Here is a 17,068-nt window from a genome sequence, read left to right as displayed (position 1 = left end):
TAACTAAACTCGGGGGAGACTTAAAATCATCCATGAGAATGCAGGGAAAACAATAACTTCTTTTTTATATTTATTTTTATTGCATCTTTTAAGGATTTATGTTTTTGTTTAAAAATTTTTTATATACAAAATATATTAGTACAGTACTATAAGCATAAAATTTTAAAACTTATAAAAGCTCAAAATAACTTTTATAGATAGCATTATAGACATCTGGAGACCCATAATATAGAGATACCTCTAAATTTCTATATGTCAGACATCACAGCACAAAGAAAATGTAGCTCCATCTAATCCATCTTGAAAGAAATTCTCAGGTACTACAGCCATCAGATTCCACAGTTCTATGCTCCTTCCCAGGAAACTTCTTCTCATGGGTCTTAGAGCTTGTTCTTTAGCAGTAATTAATTGAGCACTTGTTCTGTGCCAGAGCTAGTTCCTGGGTATAAGTGATGAGCAACAGTCATAGCCTCTACCCTGATGGAACTTGCAAGCTGTGTTAGTCTTTTGGGGCTGCTATAACAGAATACCATAGAATGTCTGGCTTATAAACAACAGAAATTTATTTCTCACAGTTCTGGAGGTGGGAATTCCAACATCAAGTCTCCAGAATATTTGATATCTGGTTAGGGCCTGCTTCCTTGTTCATAGATGGCCGTCTTCTTGCTGTGTCTTCACGTGGCAGAAGGGCAGAGAGAAGTAAGATTTCTCTTGAGTCTTTTAAGGTACTAATTCATTCATGAGGGCCCCAACCCCATGACATCATCTAATCATAATTACCTGCCAAAGGCCCCACCTACCTTCTAAACCATCACCTTGGAAGGTAGGGTTTCAACATATGAATTTGGGGGTCAGGGGGACAGAAGCATTGAGTCTATAGCACAAACTCTCTCTTGTCACATAACCCCGTGTCTCTTCCTGGAAAAAGATAATATATCCACCTCCACGATGTGGAATCCCAGCTCCTAATCCCTGATCCTGAGAGAGCAGAATACCATATGGTTTCTATAGAAAACTCAGATACATTTTGATGCTTTCATGAATCAGCATACAGGATGTGGAGGGAAAAAAGAGAAAACCTAAAGAGGTGTTTCCTGAAAGAGGAAGGCAAGTAAAAACATTCTCCCTGTCTGACTTTGCCTCACTCCACAGCTAGCGATAGCCTTTCCCTAGCCACAGGTGGCTGAAGAAGGCAGGTAGGGGAGTGTTTTAAGCGTTAGAGGAGGGACTTACCTGGTGGCGTAGTGGTTAAGAATCCGCCTGCCAATGGGTTCAAGTCCTGGTGCGGAAAGATCCCACATGCCGCGGAGTAACTAAGCCCATGCACCACAACTACTGAGCCTGTGCTCTAGAGCCCATGAGCCACAACTACTGAGCCCGAGGGCTGCAGCTACTGAAGCCCGCATGCCTAGAACCCGTGCTCCACAACAAGAAAAGCCACTGCATTGAGAAGCCAGTGCACTGCAACAAATAGTAGCCCCCGCTCGCAGCAACTAGAGAAAGCCCACGCACAGCAACAAAGACCCAATGCAGCCAAAAAATAATTAATTAATTTAAAAAAAAAAAGAGAGGACAAGAAAAGATGCTGTCTCCCACTCCCATCCCTTTCTTCCCTCAAAGGTGGGTGATGACAGAGGAGCTCACTGGACACCTGATTATATCCACAGGTTGAATACTCTTGATGGTGAAGAGAGAACGCATGCCTTTATACATTCGGGCTGAAGAAAGGAAAGAAATGCGTTGGTGCAATGAAGGAGGGGTGAAGAATGAAGGAGGGAGAAAAGTGTCTGTTCTTTTGATGGCATCAATTTTACTCTCTCTTTTTGAAGGGTCAAATGGTTTGTGAACCACTCCACCACTTTCTTCCCTCTCTTCCATACTTTTTTTTTTTTCTATTTCTTTCTTCTTTGTTCTCCCCCATACCCAAAGCTGTGTCAGGAATGGAAGAAGGAAAACTTACGCTTTTATAGGATGTACTTGATGAGTGTTGGTAGGAAAAGAGACAAATCATTTTATCTCATTTTCTTCCTATGGGCCAAGGGGAGTAAACAGAAGAGGAGAGGTGGCTTCACATCATGGTATTTAAGTGTTGTTAACTTTACATTATGGTATTTAAGTTACAGGATATCAAGAAGAAGAGTGAACATCACCCAAGGACTTTGCATCCTCTTCTAGGGAAAGGATTTGTTCATTTTCAGTTGATGCAGAAGAGTTATATCATGTTCGGTAGAAGTATGACCTTGTCATTGTCTTTATTTAAAGATTAAGTATGTTTTAAGGAGAAGCATATAGATGCCACGTTGACAAAGGGACGGCTTGTAATGGTTAATTTTAAGTGTCAACTTGGCTGGGCCACAGTGCCCAGATATTTAGTCAAACATTATTCTGGATGTTTCTACAAAGGTGTTTTTTGGATGAGATTAACAGTTAAATTGGTGGACTTTGAGTAAAGCAGATTACACTCCGTAATATGGGTGGGCCTTGTCCAGTCCATTGAAGACCTTGATAGAACAAAGACCTCCCCTAAGCAAGAAGGAATTCTGCTAACAAATGACCTTTGCACTTAAAACTGCAACTCTTCCCTGGATCTCTAGCCTGCTGGCCTACACCATCAGATTTTGGATTTGCCAAGCTTCACGATCGTGTGAGGCAATTCCTTAAAATATCAATAAATCTTTATCTGATATATTTGGCAAGATGCATGAGCAGTTTCTGAAAACTCCATACTTGTGTGAGCTGCCTTCCCAGTCTTCACTAGGCTGTAGGTGCCCACCTGTCTTCACCAAAGGAGAGATAACTGTAAGCCCAGGGGGTCTCACGGAAAGAGGACAGGATAGTTCAGTTCCCAACCCCGTCTGATTGCTGGTTTGGCGCCAAATACTACAAATAAACTTTAAAATAAAGTCTCTTGTTTTAAATTCAATTCAATCATATCTCACCATTTGTTAAACCATTTCAGAATTTTTTAAAGGAATTAATAAAAACATGAAAATATTTCAGAAGATGTTGCCAACATAGAAATCCAACAAAAAGATCAACTCTCAATTAGCAGAAGTTTACAAAAAGAATAACACAAGAACAATAGGAGTAGAATTCATTTTTTTTTAAAGAGAAGGAAAAAAACTCCAGAATTGCAAAAAAGATCACAGATTGAAAATCACACCAACAGAGTCTCTGGAAAAGTAAGCATCACCAGAAATTCTGAGACACAGCTTCTTCAACATTTTCAACTACAGGGAAAGATAAACTGGCACATTTCTAAGAAAGAAAATATGGGTAGTGTTCACAAGAACAAGCCCTAAGGCTGAGCTCTGGATTTCCTGTCTCTCACTAGCAATGCCAGAGGATGGTGGGGTGGCATCTTCCCTTGAAGACTGAGTGGAAAGGTGTGACTTAAAAGTGACATTTTTCATTTTCTGCGGGAAGGCAGCAGAAAGACTCTTCGTACTGTCTAAACTCAGCCAACAGCCTTATATCAAGGGGGCTCAAAGAAGCATGATAAAATACTAAATGTTGTAATTAGATAACATACTTTGGTATATAGTTATTTTTATTGAAGAGAATGTGTAATAACTTCCAAATGTCATCAGAAAAGTAACTGATTTTTCTTTAAATGTTGGAATTGAAACAGGAAGGAAAGGGGCAGGGCATAACCTTTGAAAGAATGACATAGCCCGAGGACATGACATAAACTGATTAGAACCAAATGGGTCCAAGATGACAGACAAGTCAACTCCCACTAGACCTTGAGCCTCAGTATATGCTCACTGTAACACATCAGCAAACTAAATGACACACCCACAGGCACCAAGGCAGCTCCAAGGCTGACCATAAGGATCAAAATTGGGCAGTGGCCGATTCCTGGAAATCCCCACCCCTTCCCGAAATAGCTGGAATACTCCTCCCATTCATTAGCCTATGAAATTACCCACCCCTATAAAAACTGACAACCCCATACCCTGGTACCTTTCTCACCTTCTGAGGTGGCCCACTTCCTGTCTGTGGAGTGTGTTTCTGTCTAAATACATCCACTTCTTACCTATCACTTTGTCTCTCACTGAATTCTTTCTGCGATGAGACATCAAGAACCTGAACTTCATTACATTAAGTCCTGAAATCAGGTGTGTGATCTCAGTTGGAAGACCATGGGTTTTGGCCAGGTTCGAGTCCCCGCCTCATGGGTTCAAGTCCCAATCTGGGTTTAGGCTGGGTTCGAGTCCTGGCACATGGGTTCAAGTCCCAATCTGATGTGCACCGTTTCAGAATCAGTAAGGCCTAAAAGCAAATAAAGCAACCTAAAAGAGGAAAAAATAATGGGGGATGGGGAGGAACTCAGGTTCTTAAGAACAAGAAAAGTTAAGAGAAGCGACAAGCTGTGTAGACCCAAAGGGCAATGTTGCTTGTCTTCTTAAAAAGAAGTGCCCCAAATTGCAATTAATGCAGTAGCTTTGAATTAAGAATGATTTATAAAATATTTTAAGATATGAAACAGAATTTTTTTGAGTTTTTTTTTCAAATACTTTGAAAGGCTCAAGGGGAAGGAAAGCTCCGCCCTGCCTCAGAGTTCAGTGTCTGAGTGGGAGGGTGGCCCTGAAGCCACTGCACATGACTTTGCCTTAAGTAGACAAGAGACATGACCCGATTTGCATTTTAAAATGTCAAAGGTAGAATGGATCCTTCCTATTGCTTTCTTTATGCTCCTGGTCTCTCACTTGAGCTAATATTGAGATTAGCATGCTTCCTGAATCAGAATACATGTGTGTGTTGGCAGCATATCTCTGGGAGAAGGTGCCCTCAGCCAGTGTGCAGGGCAACGGTGTCCTTATTGTCACAAAAAGTGTATCTGGTTATCACCTTTGACAACATTAGTTATGATTTGATTCCAGGACCACCAAATAACCCTGATTATAACTAACTTCTCTTGTAGCTTTATCTCTAGCAAGATACTAAGCTGATCAATGAATGTTCTTTTTTTGTTGTAAGTCAAGAACTTAGCATTATGGTTTTATTTTTCTTAAGTGTGTATCTCTATGAATCCTCAATCTGCTATCTTTCTTTATTATTTTGATATAAGCCTATAATCCCTTATCCACTACTCTGAAATCCAAAAAGAAAGTTGTTTTTTTCATTTGGCAGCAAAACTTGACATGAACAGATGGAAGTCTATTTATAGTCTATCCTCCTCAAGGAGAATACTTATATATTTTGTTGCAGAAATATAATGTGTTTGATTACAAGGTATCCTTTATCTGTATATACTGAGATACAGTTTTTGTCCTTTTTCTGCATCTATTGAGATAAGATGGTGTTTGTCCTTTATTATGCTTTATTGTGAATTATACCGATTGATTTCTTAATGTTAAATCCAATTTACTTGTAGTGTATTTTTTTAAATATATTGCTCGATTTGGTTTCCTGATATTTCACTTAAGATTTTTACATCTATGTTCGTGAGAGATTAGTCTGAAATTTACTTTTGTAATATTTTTGTCAGATTTTGAAATGAAAGTTTATGCTGGCCTTATGAAGTGGGTTGGAAAGTGTTCTGTCTTCATTTTGGGGGAGCATCTGTGTAAGATTGGCATTATTTTTTTCATAAATGTTTGGTAAAATTCACAGGCCTTGAAGTTTTCTTTGTGGGATTAATTTTTTTAATTGTTACGGAGCGATCCATATTTTTCTATTTCTTCTGATATAAGATTTGGTGCATTGTATTTTTCTAGGGATTTTTTTTCATTTCATCTAAATTTTAATGCCATTGGCACAAAATTACTTACAATATTCTTCTATTATTTTTTATTATCTGCAGGATCAATAGAGATGCTTCTTCACATTCCTAATGTTGGTTATTTGCATCCTCTCTCTTCTATCAGTCATTTATCAGGATTATTAGAGAACCAAATTTTGGCTTTTTTGTTCCTTTCATTATGGTCATTTCTTATCTCATTAATCCTCTTGATTTATTCTCATCTTTCATCTACTTTCTTTGAGTTTATTTTGCTGTTCTTTTTATAATTTCTAAAAATGGATGCTTAGTTCATTTATTTTTCAGCTGTTCTTCTTTTTTGTATAATTCATTCAAAACTTACAATTTCCCTTTAAGAAGCTTTATAACACAGGTTTTGATATGGAATATTTTATGATTATTCAATTCCAAATAGTTTTAAATGACCATTATGATTTATTCTTTAACATGAGTTATGTGGAAATGTATGCCTTAATTTCCAACCATATGTAGACTTTCTAGTTTTTGTTGTTGGCGGTTGTTAGTTGAGTTCTGGCACAACTGAACTGAGGACAGAGAACATGCTCGATATGATTTCAATATTTTTGAGACTTGTTTTATGGTCCTTCATTCTGGCCATAGATTTTTGCCAGGTTGGTAGTTATTTTCTTTCAGCTCTTTGAAGATATCTATTTGTTGTCTTCTGGCTTCTGTTGCTTCTGTTGAGAAAACCAACCCACTATTTGGCTGGTTGAGAAACTGATTACATTGGGCCACTTCATTCAGAAATTCATCCTAAAAAAAAAAAGAATGTATATATATAGGTATAACTGAATCACTTTGCTGAACAGTAGAAATGAACACAACACTGTAAATCAACTATATTTCAATTTTTTAAAAAAAGAAAAAAAAATGCATCCTGATGGTGACTGACATGTGTTCTGGGTAAGAGGTGTGCTTTTCCTACTAACTGTTTCTGCACCAACACCATCAATCAAGGACTCACGGGGTGTCTGATTTACCACTGTGGCATTCCACACAATGTTACCCTAGGCCAAAAAACCCACTTTATGTCAAAGAGGGTGTGACAAGGGGCACATGATGGCAGAATCTACAGGTTCTACCGTATGCCATGTCACCCAGAAGCTGCTCATATAAAAGAGCATGGTAACTGTTTTTTGAAGGGATGCTAAGGCACCACCAGCATGGAGATAATATACTGTCTTTCAGGATGCAGTGTACATCTTAAACCAATGGTCATTAAACCAACCATGCTGTGTCCCCACAGATAGAACACATGTGTCCAGGATCAAAGTAGGAGGAGTCCATTTTAACATCATTCCCAGCAACTCACTTGGCTAATTTGTGCTTCCTATCTCCATGACTTTAATTTCTACAAGTCTAGAGGTCCTGGTTCCAGCAAAAACTAAAACTGGCTGCTCCCTAGTCATTGTGCTCTCATGTACATAGACCAGCAGGCAAAGAAAAGAGTTAGACAACTTACAGGGACAATTGATCCTGATCATCTTGAAGATATAGGTTGCTGCTACATTACAGGGGCAAGGAGAAATATGTCTGGAACTCAGGGAACCATTGAGGCATCTCTTGGTGCTCCTATGCCCAGACTTAACTGTGAATGGGCAATTAGTATCAACCATGCCTGACAAAGGCATGACAAGCCACCTCGGGCTGCAGATATGCTAGCCAAGAATGAAGGGCATCTAGAATGTTGTAGGTGAATATCAGTTATAGTATCAGGACCAACTACAGTTGTGGGTACATAGATTGCCCAACTAACTCTCCTCTTTCAAGTTTTCAACACGAATGGTGACTAACTGCCATCTCCAAATATGTGTTGGGATAGAATGAAGCGAAGCTTGAGTGGATATGAGTGACACAAGGGGTGGATTGTAAAGGACAATATTTATTCTTTGTTTAACAAAGCGTCTTTCCCTTTGGCTTTCTTTTTATGCTTTCTGTGTGTGCCCTTGGGTTAAGTGTGCTTTCATTTCCAATGGTCAGAACCTATGACCTTCTTTTAAGGACTGCCCTCCAACCTCATTGAGAGCCAGAGAACTGAATTTATATCCTGCCTTATCCCCCTCCCAAAAGGAAGTCCTTAATCAAAGGTTGTCAGGGGCAGGATTATGAAAGCCCAGGACCCATTTTTTGGGTGGGAATGACTCCAATCTGCACACAATTATTCAGACATTGCAATTCTAACACCTTTGTTTCTCTTAGAATGATCTCTCTCTTTCTCTCTCTCTCTCTCTCTCTCTCCTATTTATTACAGTTAAGTGTATTTGAGGTGTTACATTTGTAGTGCTAATTTGAGATGGTATTCTTGGCCTCTTTGGCATAAAAAGAGATCTAGACATTTGTAAAAGTGGATCAGCTCCTGTTTATTCATCATTTAGCTGGAACGGCTTTGGGAGCATAGGCTGTCCAACTTCTGAGAGTTATACAAGTCTGCAAAAATCATATAACCTTTTACTGATGCCCTGATATATGGTTACCCCTGGAACTGTAAAACCATCCATACCCTATAATATTGGCTGTCTGCGACATTCACATTATGCATGCTTAGCTCTCTTGTATTATTGATGATTGAGAGTTGCCCAAGAAAGAAGGAATCTGGGCATATATAGTAAAAGGCCCATCTAGATATGACTCCTATGCATAATTTATTAAATTTGTACCATCATCTTCAATTCTTATATTAGTTTTCTTCTTATCAATGTATTTCTCTCTTTCTTTGGAATTATCAATACTTGATAGCGTCCTTCACCCACTTTCTTTCCTCCCCTTCTTCATCCTTATAGTCCAACATTTGCAGTGAACGTTCCTGAATTAAAATTACAATACAAATGTACCTCTCTCAGTCCCCGAATCAGATGCTGCTTCTGTCCAAATATAGCCTGCCTCTAGGGGGTGTGCATCCTCAAGAAATAGGGTGTGGCTCTGATTCAGGAAGTCTAGGGAGGGGCCTGAGCATTGTCATCTTCATAAAGCTCCGCTGGCATTCCTGACCTGCTCCTCCAGTTGAAAACTGCTGCCCAAGAGAATCTGTACCTGCTTCTCTCTGCGTCTCTGCTCCATTCCTCTCTTGCTACCAAATAGGCACTCCCCGCTATGAGGGAGAGGACATTCCAGCTATGAGTGTGAGTAAAAGATTCACCATGCCTGAGAACTGCCTTTGTTCTAAGGTAATTTCCAGATTGGGTGAGAGTGTCCTTTGCAATCAAAAGAACTTAAGTGACACAACTAGTAAGCTGTGATGGCTAATTTTGTGTGTCAACTTGACTGGGCCACAGTACTCAGATATTTGGTCAAGCACCAGGCTGGACGTTGCTGGGAAGGTATTTTTTACGTGAAATTAACATTTAAATCAGTAGACTCTGAGTCAAGCAGATTATCCTTCACAATGTGGATGGGTCTCACCCATCAGTTGAAGGCCTTAAGAGGAAATAGCCTAAGGGACTCCAAGGAACAGGGAATTCTGCCTTCAGACTGTCTTTAAACTTGAGCTACAACATCAGTTCTTCCCTGGATCTGCAGCACAGCAGATTTTAGACTTACCACAACTCCACAATCACTTAAGCCAATCCCTTAAAATCTCTCTCCCTCTCCCTCTCTTTATAGATAGATAGAGAGAGAGAGAGAGAGAGAGAGAGAGAGAGAGAGAGAGAGGTTCTATTTCTCTGGAAAACCTTAACATATGCATTTCTTGGTTTCTCACACATTGTTCTTAGCTCTGTGAGTAAACCTGACCTCTGGATGCACAGAATCATGCCCTGAAAGCGGCTGCAATTTCTGGACAACTGGAGACAAGCTCATTGGAATAGGACCCAAGAGCTGGACCAGATGTTGGTGTTAACACTCTCATAACTGTTACAGGACAGGTTGAACACGGTGTGCAATGAATAACTTTGAAGAAATGTGCATACATTTTCAAAAGGTACTTTATCAATAAGCAAATGTCCTGGTTTTGTCTTCTTTTTTCTGTCTCTCTTGTCCCTGGGGACCCCGAGGAGCAAAGTCCCCTGGCATTCGGGCTCATGACTCTCAATGAAAAATTTCTAATTTAATTAACTTCTTTCTAACTAGCTTTCTTCAGAGTTCACAGTAGCAAAAATTCTTTCCAGCAAAAACATAGTAATGAAACAAGAAACACTCTCTTTCTTGTTTTTTCCTTCAGCTTCCATGAATCTTTTTGTAAGCTCCTGTAGGTATGTGACACTAAAATGTTTCTGAAAATGTGGCAACCTATGAATCAAAGTGAGAAACTACTCACCTTCAAGCCAGACATTTATCTTGAGTGCTTTTCTAAGATGTACGCATCACTTCTGTGAGCTTGCGCTTTCACTCATTCTTTCTATGCCTCTTCCCACCCAACGGTGTCTCAGTTTCCCTAGCTTGTCCACACTCAACGAAACACAAGGGAATTCGAACCAATCCGATCATCTCTAATGGATTCTTGAAGGGGTCATCATTTTCTAGACAAATAAACAAGAGTCAAATGACTGCACTTTAATTACGTGAAGTGTTCTATAGAAATCTTTTGACTCATTAGCAGCTTGTCTGGTTTTTTTTCCTCCTTTTTCTTTCCTACATCTTCTTTCATTCATCCAGAACCTTGGTGAAGACAGGAATCATTCCACTAGCTCTGATGCTTTGGCTACAGGCGCTAATGCATTTCTAGAATAAGTGTTCACACTTCTTGCCTCTAACACGCAGAAACATGAAACCTGTCCCAGGCTTCTCAGCCTGATGGGGAGCCCCAGGGGAAAGGCTGTTTGGGGAAAGAAAGAACTCAGTCTCTCTGTCTGTAGTCTCTTATTTCTCACCGGTCTCCCTAGAGCTCTCCTGCAGGCAATAGCCCTTCTCCCCGCTGATTAAGTCATCATGAATTCCAAATCTAACTGTGTGAGAGACCTTGTTTCTTAAAGGTGCAAGGAACTCAAACACTCTCTCTATTTTTTTTAAGCCTTGTATTTTCTTTTCTTTTTTTAAAAAATTAATTTATTTATTTTTGGCTGCGTTGGGTCTTTGTTGCTGTGCACGGGCTTTCTCTAGTTGCGGCCAGCGGGGGCTACTCTTCGTTGCAGTGTGCGCAGGCTTCTCATTTTAGTGGCTTCTCTTGTTGCGGAGCACGGGCTCTAGGTGTGCGGGCTTCAGTAGTTGTGGCACGCAGGCTCCGTAGTTGTGGCTCAAGGGCTCTAGAATGCAGGCTCAGTAGCTGTGGTGCACTGGCTTAGTTGCTCCGCGACATCTGGGATCTTCCTAGACCAGGGATTGAACCCGTGTCCCCTGCATAGGCAGGCAGATTCTTAACCACTGCACCACCAGGGAAGTCCAAACACTATATTTTAAAATTTCTGCCTGACAGGGTCATAAACATTCTAACTTCTAGCCTTCCTGGTTGAATACAGTGAGTTAGTGTTGAGATGGTCGGAGCAGAAGCCCATTTTGACCTAAATCAAGTCAGTGACACATTTTCCAGCCACTTCTCCATCACATTTTTACAGGAAGAACCTGATGTTCTATGCATTCAACTATTTTGATGCGGTAGTGAGGAGATCGTGACGCTAAAAAGGACGTCACCTTTACCTTCACCGCGTTCCTGATCCCACGTGAGGCTTTGCGAGTTGAGCTGTGGTCCTGTGATGTCTACTGCGTATACTGCTTGAAAATTTAAAATAAAGCCCTTTGAGGAGGGGATTGGATGGCAGGTTTGGAAATTTAGGGTTTTAGGGGAAAGTAGTAGTTGTTTAAATCACAGAAAATTGAGGTAAAGCACCTCCTTCCTCTTCCCAAAGTTTGGAGTGGGGTGGGTATTAATAGCAAAGGATCATCTCTTTCCAAAGAAATCTCTTCACAGATCTCTTCGGAAATGGAGTATGTCTCCCTCCGTACTCTGATTCCTTTTTTGTGTCCTAAAACTGGGTAAGAGGTTTAAAAGTCATAGAACAAGTTTTTAAACATTTTCTTTGAATATTTGTATATGATCCCCTGGCTTTGGAATTTCTCATCTAGAGTATTTTGGTGGCTTGAACAAAATTTCAATTTTAACAGCCTGTTACATATACAAAATAAAAATAGAGTTACAAGGAGATAAAGGCAAATCTAAAAACATACGAGGAGATCCTAACACATATTTTGGAAACTGACATCAAGTAGACAACATCAATCAATACACAGAAAATATTTAGAAATAAACCTAAAAAATCATGCACAAAAATCTTTACAGGAAAAAATTTAATCTTGATTGAAAGAAATAGAACAAAAGGTGAATATAAACAGATGTTTAGGTTTCTGGATGAGACACCTTAACATTAGAAAGATGTCAGTTATCCCTCAAATTAATCTATAAATTCAATGCAATCTCAATTGAAATCCCGGCAGGATTTTTAGGCAACTTGACTGTTCTAAAATGCCAGTGAGAAAGTAAAGGCACACTAATAGTTTAGACAGTTTTGAAAGAGAAGAACACAGGTATGTGTGTGTGAGGGAGGTCTCTTGCCCCATTAGACAAGACATATTGAAGACTCTAGAGTTTAAAACAGTGTAGGGAAGGGGGAAGGAGGAGGGATAAATTAGGAGTTTGGGATTAACAGATGCACACTACTATATATGAAATAACCAACAAGGACCTACTGTATAGCACAGGGATCTATATTCAATACCTTGTGATAACCTGTAATGAAAAAGAATAAGAAAAAGAACAGATATATATATGTAATTGAATCACTTTGCTGTACACCTGAAACATTATAAATCAACTGTACTTCAATTTAAAAAATAAAATAGGACTTCCCTGGTGGCGCAGTGGTTAAGAATCCGCCTGCCAATGCAGGGGACACAGGTTTGAGCCCTGGTCCAGGAAGATCCCACATGCTGCAGAGCAACTAAGCCTGTGTGCCACAGCTACTGAGCCTGCACTCTAGAGCCTGCAAGCCACAACTACTGAGCCCATGTCCCACAACTGCTGAAGCCCATGCGCCTAGAGCCCGTGCTCCGCAATAAGAGAAGCCACCGCAATGAGAAACCTGCACACTGCAAAGAGTGGCCCCCGCTCACCGCAACTAGAGAAAACCTGCACGCAGCAATGAAGACCCAACACAGCCAAAAGTAAATAAATAAATATTTATTTATTTATTTAAAAAATAAATAACAATAAAAATTTAAAAAATAAATAAAATAGTGTAGTGTCATCACAGGAGAAGAAAAATAAATCAGTGGGATAGAAAAGAGAACCCAGACACAGATCCATGCACACCTGGGGAATACTAGAGAAGGCATTAAAACTCACCAAGGAACAGATAAACTATTCAGAAAAAAACGCTTGGAAAACTGGCTCATCTTTTGGAATAAAATGAAATTAGATCACAATCTTATAAGTGGAAAAAACAAATTTTAGATCAATTAAAACAAATAAAACTTTTAAACTGGTAGAACAATATATAGAAGTATATCTCTGTGATTTGGCAGTGGATGGGCTTCTTAAAGCAGACACAAAAACACAAACCATAAAGGAAAAGATTAATACATTTGATTATATTAAAATTGAAAACTTCTGTTTGGCAAAAGACACTATAAACACATTTAAAAGACAAGTGGCAGACTATGAAAGCACATTTGCAACATATGTAGCAGATGAAGGAGTAGTGTCCAAATAGACAACTCCTACAAATGTAAGGAAAAGACAATATGGAAATGTTGCCAAATGAGGAGCAGACAATTCACAGGAGAGGACACTCAAACAGTAAAAAAAAATTATAAAAGATCCTCAAACTCCTAGTAGCTGTGGAAAATAAAATTAATAATGTATATATCATCTTTCACTAATCGGAATAACCAAAATTTGAAAGATTGCTGTTACAAATGCTGGCAGATATAGCAGTTATGGGCTACATATTTATACAATATTTTTAGAAAACAATTAAAAATTTAAACGTTCCTACCCTTCAGTCAGCAGGAGCCATCATGAATTCTATTTACTTCCTTGTGCAAATCAGGACATCCTTGAAGGCCTGTGGCTCTCCTCTCAGTTAATTTCTAAATATGACACACCCCAGGCCTTCCTCACCTGTCCCCACACTGGCCCAGGGCCTGGAAAGCATAAGACTGTCTCTGACCTTCTCTTGCCCCACATGCAAAACACCTTTTGTCTGTGTGATTCCATTGCCTGATAGCACAGGTGATTTCTTCCTGATGCCTGCTGCTCAGAAGTATGGCCTGGGCAACTGCTTCTCGGCCTTTTGGCTAAGATCAGGTGTAGTATCTATTCTTATCAGAAGTACGGCCTGGGTTCTCTTTATTCTCGGACCCTAAACATTATGGAGAATTTGTCAGGTTGTTAGTTATCCCCACTCTAGACTAGGCAGGGACAGGAGATTTACACCATTCCCACTCTGCATCTCTGCCCCAAATTCTTCTCTTACACCAGCTCATAGAAATGTTCTAGTCTGTTCTATTGGCTTACTTTTTTTTTTTTTTTAAGTCTCTTTTGGTCTGAGACTTGGACTATACTTCTCGAACTTAGAGGCTAAAAATGTGAAATTTCCCAACCTTCTACTTCCTTACTAGGTGTGGTGGTATTAAAATATGTTCAAAATTTCATTGGTACACCTCCCTTCAAGTGATGGAAGCCAAATTCCTATCCCTTTGAGTGTGGGCTGAACCTAGTAACTTGTTCCTAATGAATAGAATACTGTGGAAGTGACAGTGTATAACTTGGGAGAGTAGGCCGTAAAAGGTACTGCCACCTCCTGCTCACTCTCCTTTGGACCATTCACTCTGGGGTAGGCCAGCTGCCATACTGTGATGTCACTCAAGCAGTCTATGTGAAGCCCATGTAGTGAGGATGCCTGCCAACAGCCATGTGAGCAAGCCATCTTGGAAGCAGATGCTCCAATCCCTTTCGGCCCCGTCTGACATCTTGACTGCAACAACACAAGAGCCTGTGAGCCAGAACTACCCAGATAAACTGACCCACAGAAACTGTGAGCTAATAAATATTTGTTGTTTTAAGTCTCTAAATTTGGGGGTAATTTGTTACACAGCAATAGATAATTAATACACTGAGGGAATTGGCAACATCTTGTCTCATGGCCAAATGGGATAATCAAAGAGAGAAGAAAAGAACATACAGGTTAATATTTTTTATGGGCTGAAATGTCAGTCCACCCCTCGCCATTCATATGTTGAAGGCCTAACCCCCAGTACCTCCAGATGTGACTGTATTTGGAGATAGGGTCTTTAAGGAGGTAATTAAGATTAAATGAGGTCATTGAAGTGGGCCCTAATCCAGTGTGACTTGTGTTTTTATAAGAAGAGGAGATTAGTGGACTTCCCTGGTGGTGCAGTGGTTAAGAATCCACCTGTCAATTCAGGGGACACAGGTTCGAGCCCTGGTCCCCTGGTCTGGGAAGATCCCACATGCAGCGGAGCAACGAAGCCCGTGCTCCAAAACTACTGAGCCTGCGCTCTAGAGCCCGCGAGCCACAACTACTGAGCCCACGTGCCACAACTACTGAAGCCAGCGTGCCTAGAGCCAGTGCTCCGCAACAAGAGAAGCCACCGCAATGAGAAGCCTGCGCACCACAACGAAGAGTAGTCCCCGCTTGCCGCAACTAGAGAGAGCCCGCACGCAGCAATGAAGACCCAACGCAGCCAAAAGTAAATAAATAAATAAAAATTTAAAATAATTTTTTTTTAATTTAAAAAAAGAAGAGGAGATTAGGACACAGAAGCACGGAGGAAAGACCATATGAAGATAAAGGGAGCATACTGACAACTTGCTCTGTGGCCAATGTGACTGAGACACTACATTTTTTATTTTAACTAATTTGAACTTAAATTTAAAACTGATGCTCAATTCAGTCATTGGAAAACTTTTAGGTACATTTGGAACAGCTTAGGTAGGTGAATCTACTTTTTCAACCGTAAATTTTTTTAAATCTAAATACATGCCATGTATTTCTGATGAAATTTAACATCTGAATTGAGATGTGCTGTAAGAATAAAATATATACTGGATTTAAGATTAAGATTTTAAAAAGAATGTAAAATAAGATTAAGATTTTTAAAAATGTAAAATATTCTCATTAAAAATTGTTGGACTTCCCTCGTGGCACAGTGGTTAAGAATCCATCCGCCAATGCGGGGGACACAGGTTCAATCCCTGGTCCAGGAAGATCCCATATGCTGCGGAGCAACTAAGCCCGTGTGCCACAACTACTGAGTCTGCACTCTAGAGCCTGTGAGCCACAACTACTGAGCCTACGCACTGCAACTGCTGAAGCTCACTTGCCTAGAACCTGTGCTCTGCAACAAGAGAAGCCACCACAATGAGAAGCCCGTGCACAGCAATGAAGAGTAGCCCCTGCTCTCTGTAACTAGAGAAAGCCTGTGCACAGCAATGAAGATGCAGCCAAAAATAAAACAAATTTATTTTTTTAAATTGTTATATTGATTACACATTGAAATAATACTTTGGATAAATTGAGTTAAATAACGTATTCTTTTATTCTGTCTTCTTTTGATTTTTTAAGTATGACTACTAGAAAAATTTTAATTACATATGTGGCTCACATTCTATTTCTATTCCTCTCATTGGTTAAAGACTGCCCCATAGGGCATCAATTTCCCCATACACACACCTAGCAATGTGTCTCTTGGCCCCTTGGGGCTGTCACAGCAGGACAGCCCTTTATCTGGTTCCATAAGTGGTGAGCAAGGCCAGGGTCATGCTTAGCCAAAACCTGAATGATTTCTTGTCACAAGCAGAGCATCAGAAGGCAGAAATAAGGAGTTGGAGGTTGGAGTTCAACCTGGAGAATCTTCTGTCGATAGACTAGAGCACAGGCAGAGCTGAGGACCCTGGTGCAGGACAAGTTGCAGCTGTTCATCGGACAGGGTGGAGGAGGTATAATGGAGCTGCCCAAGCATGCTACCTACCATCTGCTTGAGAAGCCACCACACTGCAGCCCTCATGCCCTGGCAGATATCCTCCATGGCTACCCACCCAATCTGGTGTGGGATGAAGTGAGGAGAAGCGTTCCTCACGAGCAAAGGCCTAGGCCTGGAGACATTGGGACTGAATGAGTGCAGGAATGGTGTGCATAACTGGCTGTAGAACGTCCTGTGACCCATGAGTTCCATTTAGAGCTATACACTCTAAAGAAATCTTCATACATATGTATGAAGAAAAATGTTCATTACAATATTGTTTGTAATAAAGAAAAGTTGGAAACATTTGACCATCAATAGACAAATGCGCAAATAAATTGTGGTATATTCATATAATGAACACTATATAACAGGTCAAATAAACAAATT

The 17,068-nt window shown here is 40.1% G+C and overlaps 1 protein-coding gene and 1 non-coding gene across 2 annotated transcripts in view; both read left to right on the top strand.

Annotated features, from left to right (window-relative positions):
• LOC102977728 (dehydrogenase/reductase SDR family member 2, mitochondrial) overlaps positions 1-17,068 on the top strand; it is a 192,562-nt gene that overhangs the window by 110,180 nt on the left and 65,314 nt on the right. The gene's annotated exons all lie outside the window — the stretch shown is intronic.
• On the top strand, positions 13,971-14,157 carry LOC112063505 (U2 spliceosomal RNA). Its single transcript, XR_002891015.1, has one exon. It is a non-coding gene; the product is annotated as a U2 spliceosomal RNA (small nuclear RNA).

This window comes from Physeter macrocephalus, chromosome 11 (assembly GCF_002837175.3).
Source record: "Physeter macrocephalus isolate SW-GA chromosome 11, ASM283717v5, whole genome shotgun sequence".
Classification (NCBI taxonomy): Eukaryota; Metazoa; Chordata; class Mammalia; order Artiodactyla; family Physeteridae; genus Physeter; species Physeter macrocephalus.
Note: the sequence above shows the minus strand (reverse complement) of the source record. Positions and strands in the feature narration are given on the sequence as shown.